This window comes from Simochromis diagramma, unplaced genomic scaffold (genome assembly GCF_900408965.1).
Source record: "Simochromis diagramma unplaced genomic scaffold, fSimDia1.1 OVJJ01000026.1, whole genome shotgun sequence".
Classification (NCBI taxonomy): Eukaryota; Metazoa; Chordata; class Actinopteri; order Cichliformes; family Cichlidae; genus Simochromis; species Simochromis diagramma.
In genome coordinates this window covers 8246833-8256505 of record NW_024386985.1, presented here as the reverse complement: position 1 = coordinate 8256505, position 9673 = coordinate 8246833, and positions in this window count along the sequence as shown.

The following is a 9673-nucleotide window of genomic DNA, read 5'->3' as shown; positions in this document are numbered from 1 at the left end:
GGCACAATAAGAGGGTTGACGGGTTTGTCACAGCCTGTACAAATAAAACAAATCGCCGTCTGCAGTGACAAGTTAATTGGTATAATTCAAAACCACATTAATAAAATTATGCAACACTCGTGGACAGAAAGATTTAAACAGACAAAATTAAATATTGGCAATCAGCTTCCTTGTTCCTGTAGCTGTTCCAATCAATGCAGTATTTGCAGTATTTGCTCCTCCTGATGTTTTTTTTGATGTTTCTTGGGTTTTTTTTAACAGTTAGACTTTACAACTTTCTGACCGCTGAGATTGAAAATGCTCATTAGGAGCAAACTACATAACTGAAACCAAAGTTGCCGTTCTTCAAAATTAAACCTTGCAACCTGGCAAGACTGAACCCTGCTGTGCTTAAATAGGCTTTACTTAAATGAACCTTGAGTTAAAAAGCAAAAGCTGTATGTAAAATAATAATAATAATAATAATAATAATAGTAATAATAATAATAGTAATAATAGTAATAAGAAAAATGACCAATCAAATCTGGTTTTAAAAGATGTATGCAAAAGACTTTGCTGACTTAAAATAAGATTTTCAAAAGTGCTTTTCTCTTAAATGGGTTCAAGTGAATATAATCATTAATGTGTATTAATGAATCAGTAATTCAAGTGTTCAACTACTTTGACTAACAAATAAAAACAATTCCAAATGCAATCAGCAGTCAAAAACCTCATATGTAGTTACCCACTACTACCATCTACTGGACACTGATTTGCTATGTCACAGCCACCTGCACTCATGACTGCATTAAAGAAGGATGACCTTCTTGGGTTTCAAGTGTTGGAACCACAATCAGCACTAAACAAGAAATTAAAGCCCTAAAAACGCAGCAGAAACTGAGGAAATCCAGCTGACGTGACAGCAAAAACTCCCAATTAAATTCTCAACATGCTGCTCGGGAGGATTGTTACTCCGTTGTCCAAGTATGATCTCAGAACACTTGTGTGAGTGGGAAGCAGGATTAGCCAAAAACCAAGAATAAAGCAGCAAGTGTGAGCCACATGAACACAGGAGCTGCTTGCTCTGATGAGGTCAGGTTTCTCTGGACATTCTCTTGTTGCCAATGCCTTTAAAATGAAAAACTAAACAAAAAATGTAATTTCTCAGGTCTAATAAAAAAGGACTATTTGAATCACAGCTCAAGTTTCCCCTACGGATTCACAAATTAAGGCCTATGCTTGCTGTGTAGCTGAATAACTAAGCTGCCCTCACATGTTAGAGATAATTGCCATGTAATAAATTAGCAGCATTATAGGAACAATTGTTATACGGACACTACTAATGTACAAGATCTTAGTGGAATATTCTGCTTCATCTTTAAAAAGGGTAACAGCTCTTGGTGCCAGATGGTAATGTTGTAAATTCTCATGCCTTTTTAGACAGTGCCCCCCTCTGGATCAACTCAGAGAGCTCATCCAAGACCTTCAAGTCAGTATAGGCCAAACAAACACTGTATGTTCATGTGCACATGTATGTGAACAGTGTGTAGTGTCACTTACTGTAAAACAGGTGCACGTCTGTGGGTGGCAAATGCTGTGAATAAAAACAGCTATTGGGAAATGAATAGCTGGAGCTATCATAATAAATCCAGTGTTTCAGTGGAAGTTGCTGTTCACACCTTTTCCCTCTCTGCTTATAGAAAAGATTAATACAGCTCACACTTTAATTTGAAACATCTGCTATGCGCTAAAGAGGATGTGGATCCTGTCATAACATTCCTCAAACCAACAGCATGTCATTCCCTAATCAGATGACTCCGAGCACATCCATTGGGATTTGAAGGCATTCCCAGTCTGCTTTCATCACACCCAAAGACTTACATAAGCCCAGAAGAATTTGCATGAAGGGATTCATGGGGAGACAAATGGGCCACAAAAGGTATTATATGAATTTGGTCTGGTTGAACCACACAAACGTCACGGACGCCTTTAGACAGACAGCAACATCGCGGACTCCAGAGATCCAAGAAAGAGTCTGCACCTGCTCTTATTAGCCGTTTATTAAAAGAACGAGGGGGGGAGAGAGAGAACTGTCAATGAATGAGGCTGCTACGATGATATAAATTAGATAAAGGCCTAAGATGTAAACAAACAGCTGATTAACCCTGGATTCAGCACATAATCGTGCGCTGAATTTTAAGCCAGTGCTAAAGTCATTTGTCTTTGAGGCAATAATTTAATACATATTCACCGTACTATCAGTAAATATGAGGGCAAACAGCCGGCCTCTCTCTGCCCAAAGATAACACAAATCTCTTATTTGTTTAATTCCAGTTTGTGCCAATAGCAATGTCTTCCTTCGCTCAGCTCACCTCGCTGCACAGCACACAGAAATGCATGCATACAAAACAGATTTTGCACTTGTGCATGCCAAAGTGAAGTTATTTTAATGCAGATAGCTCCAACTACACCTACAAAGCCAAGAGAAACTATCAGAGTAGTATTGATAGCATTGTCTTTATCTCAGTTGTTAAAAGTAAAATCATAAAGCTGTGTCAAGATTGCCACGTTCTACATTTTCCCTCACCTCTGGCATGTAGCTTGTTTGTATCTACTGCAAGTTTGAAAGACCCTCAGACTTTTCCAAAACTTCTCAACCCACAGTCACACTGCATAATACGATCTTGATGTGTCTTCTTGGGCCAGTACATGCAAAATTAGACTTCAGCAAACACATTGCTCATATTCTTAAACGTAGATCCGTATTATTATTGTGTGACAAAGGTTGTTTTTGTTTGTTTGTTTGTTTTGACCTTTTCCCACTTTTATGCTAAGCTTTTATGCTAAGCTAACCACTCTTCACTGTATAGCCACCAGTGTTGGTCAAGTTACTTGAAAAAAGTAATCAGTAACTAAGTACTGATTACTTTCCCCCAAAAGTAATCCCATTACTTTACTGATTACTGGTTACTTAGTTACTTAGTTACTTTTTAAAAATGTGATTTACAACCTGAATAGGTAATAAAGCGATAGATCTTTCAGCCCAATTCTTTTTCTGCCTAATCCATCATATAAAATGTAATCAAATGAAAAAGTCTCTTTTTAAAAGTTGTTTTATTAGTTGTAATCTTTAAACTCTAAGTATCAAGCAAAAAATTAAATTATAGGCAACATTCTGACTGGAAGAAATTTGTTGAACATTTAAACCCATTTTCTGCACATTCCAGCACATAAAATAAAATAGTTTTTTGTGTTTACACTCACTGCAAGTAAGATGCAAGTAAAACACAGCAGAAAATAAATAAAATCAAAGACTCAGCGGTCCTGTTGCTCTATTTTCACCTGTATAGCAGGAGTGGGGCAGGCGGAAGTTTGCCCTGGTGCAGGTGTGTCGCAGCCGTCATGCCAGTGGAAGAATCCGGGAGTTTCTCTGTGGCATGTGTGACATGTGACATTCCCGTGGCAACATACTCGGTGCATGCGTGGAAGTTTAGGGGGGGTTTTTTCGCTGTAAAAAGAAGTTTTCTTCTCACGCAGTGAACAGCGGTCGCTAATGTTTTTGTCACTTTTTACGGAATCAAACTCAAAGTAAGGTCAGTACTTCCACGCTTTAAATGCTGCACGCTCATACTCTCTCCCGCACTTGTTATATTATCCATTGTTGCACACAGCTGTTGCACATTACTTGTAACGTGCTACAAGTAACGTGTTACTGCCCATCTCTGATAACCACACTGAACAGAAAAAAGTGAGATCGGCATCAATATTTTTGTCTAACCTACTGACAAAAAATAAAATCCTTTTCCCTAAACTGGACAAACATTTCCTTTAAGACATATATTGATTCATGCTGCTGTTGCATAGCTGTCCTCTGCATAACCTTTTCTGAAGCTTAGGAAGGAATGACACTAGTTCATGGTTGGACCTTTGCACGACTAACCAGCCAATCATCAACTGCTCCAGGTCCCTGTTGATAGTGGTGGTGCCGGCACCCAGCCACCTAGACCTCAGCCGCTGTCATCTCAGCATACACAGAGGAGTGGTAAAATCACTAGCACATGGGTCATAACACACACACACACACACACACACGTACACACTCCACTTATGTTTGGAAAAATGGTATGCTCAACACCACAGTCCTGACCTCCACTATACTTTTAAAATAATAAAAATAAATCCACCTGGGAAACATGAGATGATTTAGGACATATTTAAATATTTACAGGAGAAATCAAAAGTCTTGTATATATTGTGAATATGTCTGCAAGATCCTAATATATTGTGTGTTGCTGGGGTCTGGGTGCATATGTGTGAATGCTTACATATTACACAGAGAGCTCTTTGTGTTTGGACCTAAACTTCAGGAGGCACCGGCAGCCAGAAAGCACTAACTTTACGTCAACGACTTTTCAACAATATTTATATAATGTTTGCATAAAATTATAAATATACAGGTGTGTTTACCTGCACGGACAGGGAAGGGGGGGGCTCCTTCTTGCCATGTCGTCTTTGAGGCCAGGCACTGTGGAGGTGGTGTTGGACACATTAGGGCTGTGATTTGTATGTGTTTGTTTAAGCCTTGGGTTTCAGGTTGAGCTGACTATGCGTCATTTTCATTAACACATCGATGCCGCTGGCCATGTGACTGCAAGGTCATCTAGAGTTACACGCCCTTTCACTTTGTGGTTACCATAGCGCTTTGATTTTAATGCACTAGAAAATATATACTGGATAACTGTATATTTGAGAGCTTGACGCTTTCTAAATTGCTCATGTATATCATGTCAGGTTTTTTTGGTGTTTTATTTTTGACACTTAACTATTTCTTGGAATCATTCTGCAAATCTGCCTCTTTTTCATCATTTTGTATTCTTCATTGTATTACCATATTTGTTTTGAAATACAGGGCCCACAATAAATATATTATTTTTGTGAGTGTGCAGCTGGAGTGGCCTGCTCTCCTCAGCGGTCTCAAAACTGCACCGTTAGCCACGTTGCAAGAGATTTATGAACTCTTCACAGTTCAGTATATTAAACCGCTGCTGCCTGCCAATTTACAGAGGTGTTGCAGGTGTCAGTGGATGTGTGAGGTGCGCTAAAGCTGGTCAATGGCCCCATTATGAACCCGACACATTCAGAGAAGTAAAAAAAAAATCCTAAGCTTCTCATTTGATTAAACTACCTAGTCTGTGTTTATGCATACAGCCATTCAACACACACTTTTTGTACACTTCTGGGGAAAAGAAGCACATTTAGCCTCAACTTCAACCAACGTTTTCATCAGCATTACCCTACAGGTACAAACTCACAAAGCCGCAGATGCCTGCAAAGTTGCAGTTATTGCATTTTCTTGAAAATGTAACTCCAGAAAACAACACATAACAACAGAAAAAGTCTTTGTACATATCCAGCTTTGAAGAGAAAAAGGCAAAGAATATGCTGCATCATTAGCGGCTGTTAGAGATTGTTACTAATGCATCGCAGAGCTTTCAGCTAAATTCTGCAAACAAACCCACAGCAGAGTCGAGAAATGGGAAGGTTGGCAAGTTCCTAAGGGGAATTCAGCAAAACATTCTGTGTTACTTAAATGTGCTAATTATATGTATTATTAGTATTTTAACTTGAAAGTTAGTCTCTCATAACCAGATAGCCCTGTTCACATCTGTTGTCTGAGACTGAAGATGGTGCAGGTAGTACTTGTTCTGCTCTTTTCCAAAAAAATGTATTTAAGATACTGTTATTATATTACAGCAACAATCACTTCAGGGCTTTTTACATTGTAAGATGTTTAACATTATACTATTATAGAAGGAACCTAATAATACCTACTGAGCAAGCTGGAGCACAAGTCTCTTCCAGAAATCATGACCTAGTTTACTAAAAACAAAACAGGAAAATAAAAACAAAATGAAAAAAAGAAAAACCTTGTCATGTAGAAACTATTTCTGCGTGCTATCGACGTCTGCCAACGCCTGTCTATTTTCTGTAGCCATTAATGTTTACATCCTGTCACGCTGTCACTAGCATGAGCCTTTCATCTCAGTTAGATGCAGTCTTTCTTCGGGTGCAGTTTAACAAAGGAGACAATAGTTACTACATGAAAAACCTTTGTGGATTTGGTTATTGTGTGTGTAGCCAGGTAATGACTCGTGGAAGAGACACTAATGTCGAGTTTTCTTGCTTAAGCAAGCACAAGGTAACTGGGTTTCATTATTCCATTATCGTTGTTTTTAAAAGAAGGCTGATATCTCTGTAGCACACGTCTCCAAATTGGGTCAGCTCTAACCAAAATAATCTAGATGTATAAATACCACTACAGGCCAGACCAAAAATACAATCCTGTGCTCCTCTAGTGAACATGTGGAGGTTTCCTTGGGCAAAATACTGAAGCCTCACTTGGATATGCGCAGTGGATAAAGTGCCTAAAGTGCATAGAATAAAGAGAAGTATTAATGTGATTTTAAAAAGTGCTTAGGGTGCTCGGTAAGAGTTAAGGTACCAAAGAAATACTAGTCCATTTAGCAGTCACGTTAAGAGCTCTTTTCTAACTCTTGACAAAAAGGTCATACTTCTCAAATAATAAATCTTTGTCTTAAGAAATATTTTGGTTTCACAGTTATCATAAAAATAGGGTCTAGCTGATATTGAGGGTGCCGGACAAAGGAAAGAACTTCATGTTTTCTTCCATTACTAAGTGTACAAATGAAATGTTCAAAGGTTTTGTTTTGGATGTGATTGACATCATTGACTTTCCCCGCAATTTAGAGCAGGTTTCAAATCAGTGTGTTAGTCATAATTATAAAGCATCAAGCAGAAAATCTTAAATAAAAATCACAATTTGCCATAAATCCCACGGTGATGCTAAACAAATGTATCAGGGGATTATTGGAATTCATCCTCTTGGAACCACAAATGGCATTTCAGCGACTGTCCAAACAGTTGTTACGATATTTCAGTCTGGACCAAAGTGGTAAAACGACCGAGCGTCATCATCACAGAGATAGAAATGTTAAGAAAGTTAAAATGTTCATGTTGAGACTCTGAGGGTGTCTGAAACTTAAGTGCATGTGGTTTTTCCATTTCATTTGAAGTTTAATACCAGCATTCAACATCTTATAACAAAAACACCATGATGAAAAAGCACACAGTGACTATGGAATACGGAGGGCTAATATGTAGGGAGGGCTTCTTTGTTATTGTCCGTCAGTCACAGCCAAGAAACTTAAGCTTCTCGGAGACGAGACTAAAAAGGGAGCTTTCCCTGTCTGGTGTTGCTCTGTCATGATCCCCCTGCTGGCATCTTAGAGTTTCACTCAAATCTCCCTTTGAAAGTAATATTCAGTAGCATATTTCATTTCAGCTCGGGTAGGTTAGTGTTAAGCACCGAGCTCTCTAATCAAACCCGACAGTTAATTTTGGGGTCATTAGCCATCAGAAAGTTGACGATTAAACCTTATTATGTTGTTTTCCTTTTGATGTCGTGGGCCCTGAATTACAGATCTGTTCACTTCAATTCAATTTCACAATAACCAGGTGGCACCTCTGAAAGGTTAGTGCCAAAAAGTGTTACTCCAGTGCTACAGTTTTGGTCGCTGTTGTGCAAGATTGTGTTTCATCGTCAGAGTCAAAGTCGCTCACAGCCAGATGTGCGGGCGTGCTCCGTCAGTGTGGTAGAACTGCGCTCCACAAAAACAGCAGGCGTCTCCTTTTCACTCAAATGCTTATATCACAGCAGAACCAGTGGGTGAACCCGCATTTGATCAGTCGGTTAAAGGAGCAGAGATAATCACGGTGCCTCTGTCTGACACGACCAAAGCACTTTGTGTTTACGTGCTTGTGATGGAAACCAGTGCAGGGGGCTAAACTGTTTTTAATTTGACCAGTGAGGTTTTAGTTAGACAGAACTAAAGGGAAGGAGGGAGCGAGAGGAAGTAAAATGGGGCAGCAATGAATCCAAATGAAAGGTGCCTTGACGTTCTCAAATGGAGCTGATTATAAGCAAAACGTAACTTTTGCTGACCTGGCCAGCGGGGGTCCGAGATGTTAAGGTTGGACTGTCAGACATGACGAAGATTCTCCTGCCCGCCCCAAAAGGGGGAGGTCTTTGTTTATTTGGTTTAAGTTTCCTTCATCTTTCATTACCAATTATTAGAAAGGAGTCTAATTGCCTTGTTATGAATAACTCTCCTTTTCTTTGTTGTGTCGGCTTGAGGGTCCATGACAGGCAACAAAGGCTTTGCTTTGTAGTTGTTCTTCCTCTTGACAGTGACCTCAAAATCAGAACAAGACATTTGAGGGTAAAACAAATTTGGCTTTGATTGTATTTCCCTGACTTTGCTTTGTTAACATCCTGGGGTGATCCAGAGATGACCTCAACCTGAGCACTGTGGCCAAATTGGAGCAAATGTAAAGCGACATCTAAAATATATAGCAGAGAGGTAACAGCAGTGTGGTTTAACATTCTTCAGATTCTTTTTGTAAAGTATAAGAAATGAAACTGAAATCAGAAACCCCTCGTTCGGTAAAGTCCCATGAAACACAGCACATAATCTCCAGTCAAAAAAGCTCCTGCAGAGAAAGACTGTGCAGCAAAGTGTGAAATAAGGCATTGCTTTAAAAAAAAAAGACTCTCGCTCAACTCTTCATGGCTGAGTAAATGTTTTAAAAAGTACTCAGAACCAACATCTGCTGCAATAATTAGATAAAGCCCATCCCATCCATCCTGACAGAGAAGGAACAGCAGCAGGAACGGAGCAGAGAGGCTCAGCATCCAAAGAACAGGGTTACACGTCAAAACGGCAACCCGAAGGCTACAATTTATGCCGAGCTACAAGCAGACACAATCATCTCTGACTTCAGCCTTCAGGCAAATTTCATTCTGCTTCTCAATCTTCAGGAACCTGAAAAAGCAGGAGAAGTGGGATGGTACCCAAACAGCTCGTGGGCAGTCAGAGGAAACACAGATTTTATTATTTAAAAATTTAAATCTTTGACTTCAAATGCAAATCTATGGACTATAAACCATATTCTTTATGAGGAATACTTTTTTTTTTAAATAGAATAGAAGATTATTGCCTCATTTTAGGTATTCCAGTAATGTTACTAAACAAATTATTTCTTTGTTTTGTAGTTACATAAACAACCGAAGGACAAATAAGCTCCACACACACACACACGACATTAAATGGTCTGTATTTGTATAGCGCTTTACTTGGTCCTAAGGACCCCAAAGCGCTTTCCACTATACACAATCATCCACCCACTGGTGATGGCAAGCTACAGTGTAGCTACAGCCACCCTGGGGCGCACTGACAGAGGCGAGGCTGCCAGACACTGGCGCCACCAGGCCCTCTGACCACCACCAGTAGGCAATGGGTGAAGTGTCTTGCCCAAGGACACAACGACCGAGACTGTCAGAGCCGGGGCTCGAACCGGCAACCTTCCGATTACAAGACAAACGCCCAACTCTTGAGCCACGATCGCCATTCCTATGTTTGTTCACAGTTAACAAGAGTCACTACTCCAACAGGATTGGTCAGAATTTGATTCAACTTACAAACAATGATCATATAAATAGGTCTTAATTCAAATAATGGTCAAGTAAGTGTCACGTTTGTTGTTTTATAGGCAATAACCTGTGAATCATGGATCTGTCGGAACTGTCTACTCCGTCATTGATGTCCTCTGTTGT